Here is an 11,140-nt window from a genome sequence, read left to right on the forward strand (position 1 = left end):
GAGCCTGCTTCTTCCTCTCCCACTCCCCCCTTGTGTTCCCTCTCTCGCTGGCTGTCTCTATCTCTGTCGAATAAATAAATATTAAAAAAAAAAAAACCAAAAAAACAAAACACGTGATTGGGGAGAGGGTGAGGGAATGGGCTCTGTCTACCTGTCGGTGAAAACAAAAAATTGAAGCCATACTTTGGAGGGCAATCTATAGAAATGTATCCCAAAGAAACAACCTCAATGTCCATTAGGACAGAATTAGTTCAATAAAGCACGGCACATGGTACCATCACATGTGGAATCTTATGCCACAGTTAGAATGAAGTCGTACCATTTACTGACATGAAAAGATTCCCAGAAGATACCAGAAAGGGCAAATAGCAGGTGAGCAAATGATGCATGTGGTGTGACTCGTGTCAGTGTGGGTCTGTGTGTGTCTAGGGAAATAAAACACTGCTGATGGCAGTGGCTTTCTTTAGAAGGGACATCATGGGGAACTATCCCTTTGGATGGAGTACATTTCTGAATTATTTGGTAATATATTCTTGCATTTGAAGCCATGAAAAGCAATAAAAAGTGAAGGCCGTTTTGGAAGTTGGAAGACAGACCAGCTCTGCCAGATGGTGGAGAGGCTGCTGAGGGGGGTGACTGCGGGGACGGGATCACCGGGGTCACTCTACCCTCAGACCCTGGACAAATCTCGCCTCCTCTCTGGCTGTCAGGTCCCTGACAATGTCTGCAAAGGTCTGTACGAGGCTGGACGCGAGTGTGAGACTTCCTGGAAAAGCTCAGACCTGCATTGGAACCCTGCCTCTTCCATTTACTAGAGGATGACTTTGGGAGTGACCCTCTTTGAACTTTGTTTTTCCCCTATGTGAAAAGGGGGACCCCTCACCCCCGCTGCCTACCTCCAAGGTTCAGTGATGCCCACCACCCAGCAGTCTTGCCTAAAAGCAAGACCCCAGTCAAGCCATTGCCCTGCCGTGAGAAAGCTTGAACTTATCACAATGGACTCAAGCTACAACGATTGTTTTATGCTACCATGTGTCCGGCTGCAGGAATGCAAAAGAAATGTTAATTTTGTGATTCTCCTCTTAAAACAATCTGCAATCTCTACAGGACTTGGAGGAGAGAGGAAGAAGTCTTATGTCATCAATTTAAAATTAAAAGTGTTTCTTTTCAGCCTTTTTTTCCCATCTTACAAAAATGTGATCCTTTTCTATTATACGAGTCCTTGTCAAAAAGGAACACTAATTATACCAAACACTAAAAACAGCTTTTAAAACTCTGGTTTTAACCAATTAGTTGAAAATAATTCTATTTCAAAGAATTCCTGCCTGTCACAAAAGCTAACAAAGCTCGGTTAACTCCATTCATTCGTGTATTCAGTAAGTATTTTGAGTGCCTGCTGTGTGCCTTGGTTTTAGAGATGATTATTTTTAAAACATACAGGGATTTGGAAAATCTTGACCCTTGTGGAGCTTCCCTTCCAACAGGGACGGGAGTTGAGAGAAACGGATAACAAATAATGCAGTAAAGGACAACAGAAAGTATCAGGAGATGAGAGTTCTGATTTTAAAGACAGGGGTGGGGTAAAGCCTCACTGAGACGAACGAACTGCAAATGTACAGGAGCAAGATGTGTGGGATGGCAAGTGCAAAGGCCCCGAGGTGGGAGTGAGCCTGACATATTGAAGAAACAGCCAAGAAGCAAGCGAATGCAGACGGAGCAGAGGAGCAGGGAAGCGAGCTGGAGCGATGAGTCAGAGAGGCAAGCCCTGAGACGGAGCATCTCCGACATGGTCAAGAGCAGCAGAGGGGCCAGGGGCAGTTTGAGGGTGCTTTCCCCCGGAGCTGCGGTACCAAGAAAGATGGCCGGCAGCCAGCCCCCAGCGCCCTCTCCCAGGGGAAAGGAAAGAGGGGCCACTGTATTTATGGTGACCACAGAGGGAAGTTGGAGCTGTCCTGTACTCGGACATCGGGAATGGTCAGAGTAAAGACACACACATCCCTTGATCTTGGAGGCATTGCTCAAGCGTCAGATGTGTCCTAGAGGCACGTTCCCTAGCCGACTGAGAACCGCTCCAATGACCTCCACATTAGCAGCATTCCCTGGGACCTATGCTGTCCCCGTGGATGCAAGTGAAAACCGAGAAACTCATGTGTGGGCCGATGATGCAGGACAAAGTGTGGACTTGGCCTTCACGTGTGATGTTAACCACCCAAACCATCAACACATCACCTTTTCTAAGTAGCAAGAAGAATAAAGCCACCATTTGAGTCTCCTTAAAAAAAAAAAAAAAAAAAAAAGCAGAGCAGGGATGGGGAGAGGCAGCAGACAAGGTCAGAGAGCAGCAGGGCCCAGCCGTGCAGGGCTGCAGAGGCCACCGCCTGGACATTGGCTGTCACTCTGCGTGAGACAGGAGCCATGGAGGGCTCCAAAGAGGAATGATGAGGTCTGGGTTAGGTCCTAACCAGAACCCCCCAGCCTCCATGCTAGGGAGCAAGCATGGAAAGAGGCTCACACAGGAACACAGCCGAGATCCGGGGAGATCAGCAGCTGGGGGTGGGGTGGAGAGCGGTGGTCACATCCGGGTATGTTTGAAGGTAGAGACAGCAGGATTTATTCAAGCACTGGATGTAAGGTGGGAGAAAGCCAGGGGGCAGCCGAGGCTCCAAGGGTATGGGCCTGAGCCCTCAAAAGGATGAAGTAAGCCTTCACTCAGAGAAGAAAGAGCTGGCTTCAGGGGCAAGATCAAGAGTTCACTTGGGACATTCTCCATTTGAGATATTACCTGGCCAGCCTTGTGCAAACATCTCGTAGGAAGCTCGACCCCGAAGGCAGAGTCTGGGAGAGAGGCCTGAGTAAGAGGCAAGACTTGGGAGTTGTCCATGTGCAGATGGCATGAAACTTCCCTGCACACGACCACCAGGCAAGTGGGGAAGAAAGAAAAGCTCCAAGCTGGAGCCCTGGCCCACCAGAGCGTTTAGAGCCTGGGAGGCAGAGGACCGGAGAGGGAGCCTGAGACCGGGCTGCTGCGGGAGATGGGGAGGCCAAGGTGGACCAGAGAGGGAGGCTGAGACCGGGCTGCTGCGGGAGATGGGGAGGCCAAGGTGGACCAGAGAGGGAGGCTGAGACCCGGCTGCTGCGGGAGATGGGGAGGCCAAGGTGCCCTGGAAGGCAAGGGAGAGACATTTCCGGAGAAGGGAGAGATCACCTGTGCCAACACCAGCTAAAGGGTCAAGTATGGCAAGACTGAGGATTGACCTCTGACTATGGTAGTGACGAGGTCACGGATGACCTTGGTGAGAGTCATGTCCAGGCAAAAGCCTGATTGGAGAGGGTTCGAGAGCTCGGGGGAGAAGAGGAAGTGGAGACAACATCCTACTCTTTAGGGAGTTCTCCTGTAACAGGGAGCAGAGAAGGGATATGGGCTGGCCGCTGGAATGATGGAGTGGGAACATGGGAAGGATGCTGGAGAGAGTGAAGGTAACCTAAGGAGCCAGAAGTGTTTGCATGGGTTGCCAGAGACAGCGGCCTGTGCCCTTCATCCACAGAATGGGGAGGGGGGGAGAGAGCAGAAGCCAGGGCCATCGATGCAGGAAGGTGCTGGCAACAGCGAGAGATGTCCATGGAATTTTCTTCTGGCCATTTGTTTTTCTCTGACGGTGGGTTCACCTACCAGTGCTAGGGCTCGAGGACAGAGTAGTCACAGACTGGGGAAGAATCTCACTAGCTGAACATGGGAGCAGTGGGCTTAAGACACAGTCTGAATGTGCAATTTCCAGTTTGCACGAAGAAGGACAGAGTTGGGTGCGCTCGGCCAGAGCGAAAAGTGGTGTATCATTTTGGGTCAGTCAGACAACAGGAGCCAGACATATGATCCTTGTGGGTGGAGGTAGGGTCTGAGCTGACTCACTGAGGACATAAAATTCAGATATGTATTGAGAAATCAATAATAATGCCGAGCGCCTTACATTAACTAGGTCATTTAATCCTAACAAAACCCATTAAGAAGTAGCTATTTTTATCATTATCACCAAGCTCAGAATCATTAGCCGTAGGTCACACAGATTTAAGTGGTAAAGCTGGGACTCAACCTTCCTTCCGTCTGGCTCCAGAGTCCCCGCTCCGCGGCGAGCCTCCAGCCTGTGAGTGGGGAAATGCTTTCGGAGCAACAACGGGGTCCAGCAGAACTTACTGGTAGGACGAGCTCCACGTGGACAAAGCCAGTGGTCTACCGGGTACACTTACGAAGGCTATGCGGAGGGAATAGAAGGATTCGGTCTTCTTAAAAACACTGGACCTTCCTGAAAACATCTACAAGCCTAGGATAGAACTGGTGGGGGTGGGAAGTCACAGAGCCCCATTCTGAGTTTTCATCAAGCCAGGCGCATCTATATTTAGGAACACAAAATGTAAGGAGTCAGGGTAGGAAAATCGAAAGGAAGACACGTGTCCAGGAGCTTTTGAGAGGAACACTCACTACTCCCTGAACTTTGTTTAATATCCAGTTTATTGGTCTTATAATTCTGCAAAGCACTCAGCATCTTTTAATACATTGAAAAGCCATTAGCATTCCTCTCAGTCACACATGACTTGCACAAAATACAAATCACAACAGATGGATTTATCAAGATGAGGTTTCCACAAGCATGAAAAAACTGATTATTGACTCACTTAAACTTTCTTCTACGTGTTTCAGATGGTAGCTCTCATATCAGATTTTCTTAAAGATCGTAAACACCCCCAAATTATCACGTGCACAATCTGATTTTTACTGTTATGTTGAAACACATTTAAAAAAATATGAATACCATTGATTTAAATTTTAAAAATGTGCCCCTTTCCTGGGGTTACCTCCTATGACTGTAATAATTTTGCCAGATAAAATATCTATACCTGCTTTGTCCAATATGGTAGCCAGTAACGACATATGGTATTTTAATTTAATTTAATTTAATTTAATTTGAAATTCAATTCTCATTAGCCACATGTCGGGTGCTCAGTAGTTACATGGAGCTGGTGGCGAGCACGCGGAGGGCATCAGTATAGAATATCTCCACCACTGTCCATGTTTCTCTTGGGTACAACTGATCTATACCTTTTTTGGGTTGTAGTCATCTTTTATTAGACTCAAAAGAAGAAACAAATACCGCCTCAGAGAAGCAAAATGTGCACAGTCTGGGGCGTCAACATAATAGCTCTTGGTTGAAACATGGGACCTGGCTTCATGGTCCAAGGAGGTTCAAACCTGGGGCCCCAGTCACTGGCCTGGGCTTGTTTCAGAATAAAATTTCACTCACTCCACCAATGGGAATTGATTTCATGAAAAATTCAGATTTGTAACTTTTCCTCTCTTTCCCAGATATGATGCACTCCTTAAGTTTCACAAGTTCGGAGTTACCTAATTAATTATCATTGTGATCTAATGACCTACTCTGTTGGGATTATTGAAATGTTGAAGTGGGCTTTGTCAGATTCTCATTATAATTAGCAAGAACACCTAAACAAGAGAGTCTGTCTGTGCGATCATTTCTCCTCCTTGGGAATCTTGGCCAATTTATCAGCCTAGAACTCTCGTCAGTCCTACTGGAAATGACCACTGATGCGGAATAATTGCGACCCCTTATCAAGTTGGTTCTTTTGATTGGCCCATGATTTCAAACATTCCTTCTTGATCTTGGTGACTTTCTGACTTTTCCAAGATTCTTGGCTCATTTGCATGTTTGTGTTCCTTCTTTCTTGCTTACATAGATTAAAACACTAAATGTGTTTGTTTAATAACCCAACATGTAGTTAAAAAGAACCAAAAACTCTAAATATTAAGATTCTCATGCTCATTGAAAGGAATGAAAATTAAGCATATTTGATTACACCCATCCCTTCTTTTGTACTACGACTACTTTCTTATACATTTTTTATTAACTTTAGTCTTTTGAGTGTCATTAGGAACTTGTGGACTGAATTTTTTCCAAATAGTTACAGTCATAATCCTTTGTATTCTTTATGCACAGATTGTCACAACTTGTTAAGTAGGGAGCCTCTTTAAGTCCTTTCAACCCCAACATATCAGAAATTATCCTTGCTTCTGGAATTTTCCAGAACGTTCCAGAATCATTCTGATCTTTCCCACTTCTTTAAGTGGAGAATGATGCTCATCCATCAAACTCTGGATGCTACGTTGAGATTTCGTTTGTTTTCTTGAAGTGTAATGGACATAACAGCATATCAGCTTTAGGTATGCAACATGATGATTCGGCATTTGTACATACGGTGGGGTGATCACGATAAGTCGAGTTCATACCTGTCACCACACAGTTACAATTCTCTTCTCTGTGATGAGAACTTTTAAAATCGACTCTCTTAGCAGCTTTCAAATATGCAAAACCATTTCCATGGCCCCGTGCTTTTGCTGCTGTTGGGTCACTTTTAGTGACAGAGCTGGAAAGATGCTTCTGTTTAAGGTCATAAATTCACATTGATTGTTTTCAACATTCATTCGCTGTGCACCCCTCTCCTAATGACAGGGGGTTAAGTACACGTGTCAAGGGGCACCTGGGTGGCTCAGTTGGTCAAGTATCTGTCTTCAGCTCAGGTCATGATCTCAGGGTCCTGGGATCGAGTCCTGCATTGGGCTCCCTGCTCGGCGGGGAGCCTACTTCTCTCTCTCTCTCTCTCTCTCTCTCTCTCTTTCTCTCTCTCTCTTTCTCTCTCTCAAATAAATAAAATCTTTAAAAAACACACACCTAACATAAAATTTACCATCTTGACCATTTGAGTGTACTGCTCAGTGATATTAAAATATATTAATATTGTTGCATAACCATCACTACCCTCTGTCTCCAGAACTCACTTCATCTTGTAAAGCAGAAACCCTACACCCTTTAAACACCTCCCCATTCATCCCTCCCGCTGTCCCTGCCAAACACCNCTGAGTGCACTGCTCAGTGATATTAAAATATATTAATATTGTTGCGTAACCATCACTACCCTCTGTCTCCAGAACTCACTTCACCTTGTAAAGCAGAAACCCTACACCCTTTAAACACCTCCCCATTCATCCCTCCCGCTGTCCCTGCCAAACACCCTTCTACTTTCTGTCTTTATTATTTAAGTGACTCTACGTACGTCATGTAAGTGGGATCATAAGGCGTTTGTGTTTTGTGATTGCCTCATTTCATTCGGTAAAACGTCTTCGAGGGTCATCCATGTTGTAGCATGTTAGAGTCTCCTTCCTTTTTAAGGCTGAATAATATTCCACTTTGTGTATATACCCCATTTTGCATATTCATCCATCTGCCAATGGACAGTGGGATTGCTTCTGCATTTTAGCTATTGTGAGTAAAGCTGCTAGAACATGGACGTAGAAATATTTCTTTGAGACCCTGCTTTTGATTATTTGGGGTATATACCCAGAGTAGAATTGCTGGGTCCTAGAGTATTTCTATTTTTAATTTTTTAAGGAACCTCCATATGGTTTTCCACAGTAACCATAGGCACCACTGTACATTCAGAACTGGACCCAGTTTGGCAATCACTCTACCACAGGCTGACTTATTGGACTAATGTGTCTCCCCAAGGAGACTATAAAGCTGTATAAGGGCAGGAATTATGTTTTGTTCGCTCCCTAGTTTATCCTCAATGCCTAGCACGAAAGCATCTCATACAATAGTTACTTAAAAACTATTGTATTTTTTAAGATTTATTTTTATTTATCTTGGGGGGGACAGAGAGCGAGGGAGAGAGTCTCAAGCAGACTCCCATGTTGAGCGCAGAGCCGGTGACCCTGAGGTCAAGAGCTGAGCTGAAGCCAAGCGACGGCCGCTTAACCGACTGTGCCACCCAGGCGCCCCTCAAAAACGATTTTGAATTTGTGTCTGATAATTTTTATATCTGAACTTCTGTATTTCTATTGCCCTTTTTCCTGATGGATGTGAGTCATATTATCATGTTTACGCCACGATATGCCTGGTTTACTTTTGAGGAGGGAGCAAAAGGCCGGCTGAAGGCAGAGCAGAAGCTGCCGCCCCGCGCCCCCCACCATGGAAAGTAGGTGGCATTCCTCAGACACTCCTGGCCAAAGGAGAACCACATGGTTAGCTCATGGAGATCGATCCTACAGGACAGGCGTCTCCCTCGGTTTTACAAAGGCCTTAGCAATATACAAGAGCAAACTCGTCTATCACGGGCCTGGCCGCCAGAAGAAATGTAGATACAATTAGATGTCCTTATCATCTGCAGCTCGTGGACAGATACTTGAAGCTGGTGAAATGGAATGTTCCTCCAGGAAGCCCCCAACCATCTTGATGCTAATGCCTTGCTGGAAGGAAAAAACCATTTTAACTTGACAACAGCAAGGCCTCCGGGAGCCTGTGAATCTTCTTTAACATACGAAAATCCTTTTGAAACCTCCCTTTTCCTTACCTCCCCCAACCCCATAGTATATAGTCAGTCAACCCTCACAACCCAGGGCAGCAGCTCTTTCTGCCCACGGGTCCTGACCCCGTGCTTTCATAAACAACCATTCTGCACCAAAGACGTCTCAAGAATTCTTTCTTGGTCGTGGGCTCCGGACCTCACCCCACTAAACCTCACCGAAATCCCGTAACGACATCACTTTGATTTGAATGTTGGACGCTGTATTAGAAAATTTGTTTGCAGGCCTAACTTGAGGCTTCAATGATGAGCCCTTCCACGAGAGAAGATTTATATTTGCTGCTGCCGGTGCTCAGGGGGTGAAGGTGGGGGGATGGGGGCACTAGAAATCCAGGACCGTCTTAATCCGGTTGCCAGAATCAAGATTTTCTGGGCCACCAAGGTGGTCTGGAGCTGGGCTGCAGCCTGGACAACAGCTGGCTGAGCTCTCACTGCAACAGACCAATTTTTGGTTTGTCCAGCATTGCTTACCGTCTTCAGCAAGAAGATGGACCCTCTGTTACTAAAGGTGGAAATTCTCCCTCAATACGTGTTTGTTCCGAGAGGCACGAGATCAATCAAACGGTCTCCGTTCTTGGCCTTTTTCGGAATATTTAATATTACGGCAGGAATGAAAACATTGCAGCTTTCAGAGATGCCTGCAGCTGTTTTTTTGCATATTCCGGGGGTAGCAGCAAAATTCATCTTTGGGAGAGACTCACTCCCGTGTTTGGAAAATGCTTTAATGAGCCTCTTGGGTATGCAGAGGTGAGGCTAAGAAGTTAGTCTGGAAGGGGAGGTCAAAATAGCGAAGAGACACCAGCGTTGCCAGAAAACGCTAAGTGTTCCTGGGGTGCTGAAGTTGGAATAACGCCAACTGTATTTTTGCTTTCTTGGGTGGGAGGAAATGGGGATTTGGGGCCCCAAGACTCGGGGGGCGGGGTTTGGAAAGAGAATCTGGGTTTAGCAGACCCTGCAGTGGGAAGAGCTTCAGACCCCCTGAGAGGGCACAGCTAGTCCGCACTGTAGTTCTGTGTTACACGCAGGTCTCCGCTCCTTTGTTATCTCTGCAGGCTGGTGTCTGTGCTACTAACGGGTGCTAACTGGTCCACACTGGGACAGCCTGGGGGTGCGGGCGGTGGAGGAATGGAATCCCACGGGGCAGGAGCCCAGAGACGCAGCTCAGAGCTGGCAGCTGCAAGTGGCACCCAAGCTATAAGCCACAGTCTCTGACAACGGCTGCCACGTCTCTGTGCCCAACTGTTCCCCTGAGCCTGGTCATTTTCCTCCTTAGAAAGCTCTTTGAAAGCTCTCAGCCCACGGCTCCTGCCCTTCAGGTGTCACGGGGTCTGACCCCTGCAGCTGCCCCGCTGCCTCAAGCCAACTTGCAGGTTCTTGGGCTCTAGGTCACCATCACGGACCCCAAGGTGACTTTTCCAAAGCACGGCTCTGGTTGCAAGCTCCCCTACGCTGACCCCTCTGCCACAGGGTAAAGTCTCAGCTCCAGCAGATGGCCGTCAACGCTCGCCACCACCCAGCCCCGACAGACATACCGATCTCATCCCCACGGCTTCCCGCCGCCGCTGTGTCACGGGCTCAGGGCTCATGGTGACAGAGTGTGGCGGGAAGAGCACGAACGCCGGAGCCAGCCTGCCGGGCCTGAGTCCCAGCTCTGCCACTACTAAACTCTGCGGTCACAGGCCGTGGCGCAGTCTCATGGGTGATAAGGACTGAGTGGGCCAGTAGCCCTGCAACCTAACCGCAGTGCCTGATGCTGGCGCGCCGTAAATGTCGGCTAGTGTTGTTATCATTACTGCTATTCCCGAACACTCCCACTGACTATTTCTCCATGTTTTTCCCTCCCAACGACTTCTACCCCAACGTCCTCCTATCCTGCGTGCCTGACAAATTCCTTTTCCTCTTTCAAGGCTTCTGTCTCCTCCTCCGTGGAGCTATCTCCAGTCCTTCACGCCTCCATCCGTTCTCCCAAGAGCCCTTGGCATTCACTTCCCATCTGAGGTCACAGACCTCTGTCCACATTTCTGTCTCCCTTCAAGTTATGGACTACAAGCAAGCAGGCCCCCATCTTATCTCTGTCCCCCCAGTCCTTGGCACATAGTAGATGTGTCGTAAATATTTCCTGAATGAACCTCCATCTCCCACCCTAGACTGTAGGGTCCCCAAAATAGGACCACATGTCGACCATCTTTGTGCTCTGTTCTGAACACAGCGTGTTGAATTTTCTCTGGCCTCCACTGCCAGCTCTCTTCAGCCAACCCTGCGCGAGTCCCAGATCTCCAGCCAGTCTCTGCATAATTCTGATCTCAGACATTGGTTCTTCCCTGGTGAATGCTGGAGTAGGTCAGCATTTGACCTGTCATCCACTCTTGCCATGTGCCAGCCCTCACACTCTTTGTCAACAGCTTAAAGCCATGGGCAGAGAATTTAGACAGTATTTGCAGGATTGACACAAGAAGAAAATGGACAGCTTTTCTTGCGACCCCAGTTCCCACAGAACGCCAATATGCATATGATTTATTTAAATAGGTTCTGGGTTAGCAAGAGTCTGGAGAATTTGATGGGGGCATGGAAACAGAGCCAAATAGTCTTTGGCAACAAAATGTTTCATCAGGAAGGAAAACATCCACTTAAATTAAAGATAAAACAAAGCAGCATGCCAACTTTATGACCTTGAATATTTATTTCATTATACGTTGGACTTAAAATACTATTC

Source organism: Ailuropoda melanoleuca, chromosome 2 (assembly GCF_002007445.2).
Source record: "Ailuropoda melanoleuca isolate Jingjing chromosome 2, ASM200744v2, whole genome shotgun sequence".
NCBI lineage: Eukaryota > Metazoa > Chordata > Mammalia > Carnivora > Ursidae > Ailuropoda > Ailuropoda melanoleuca.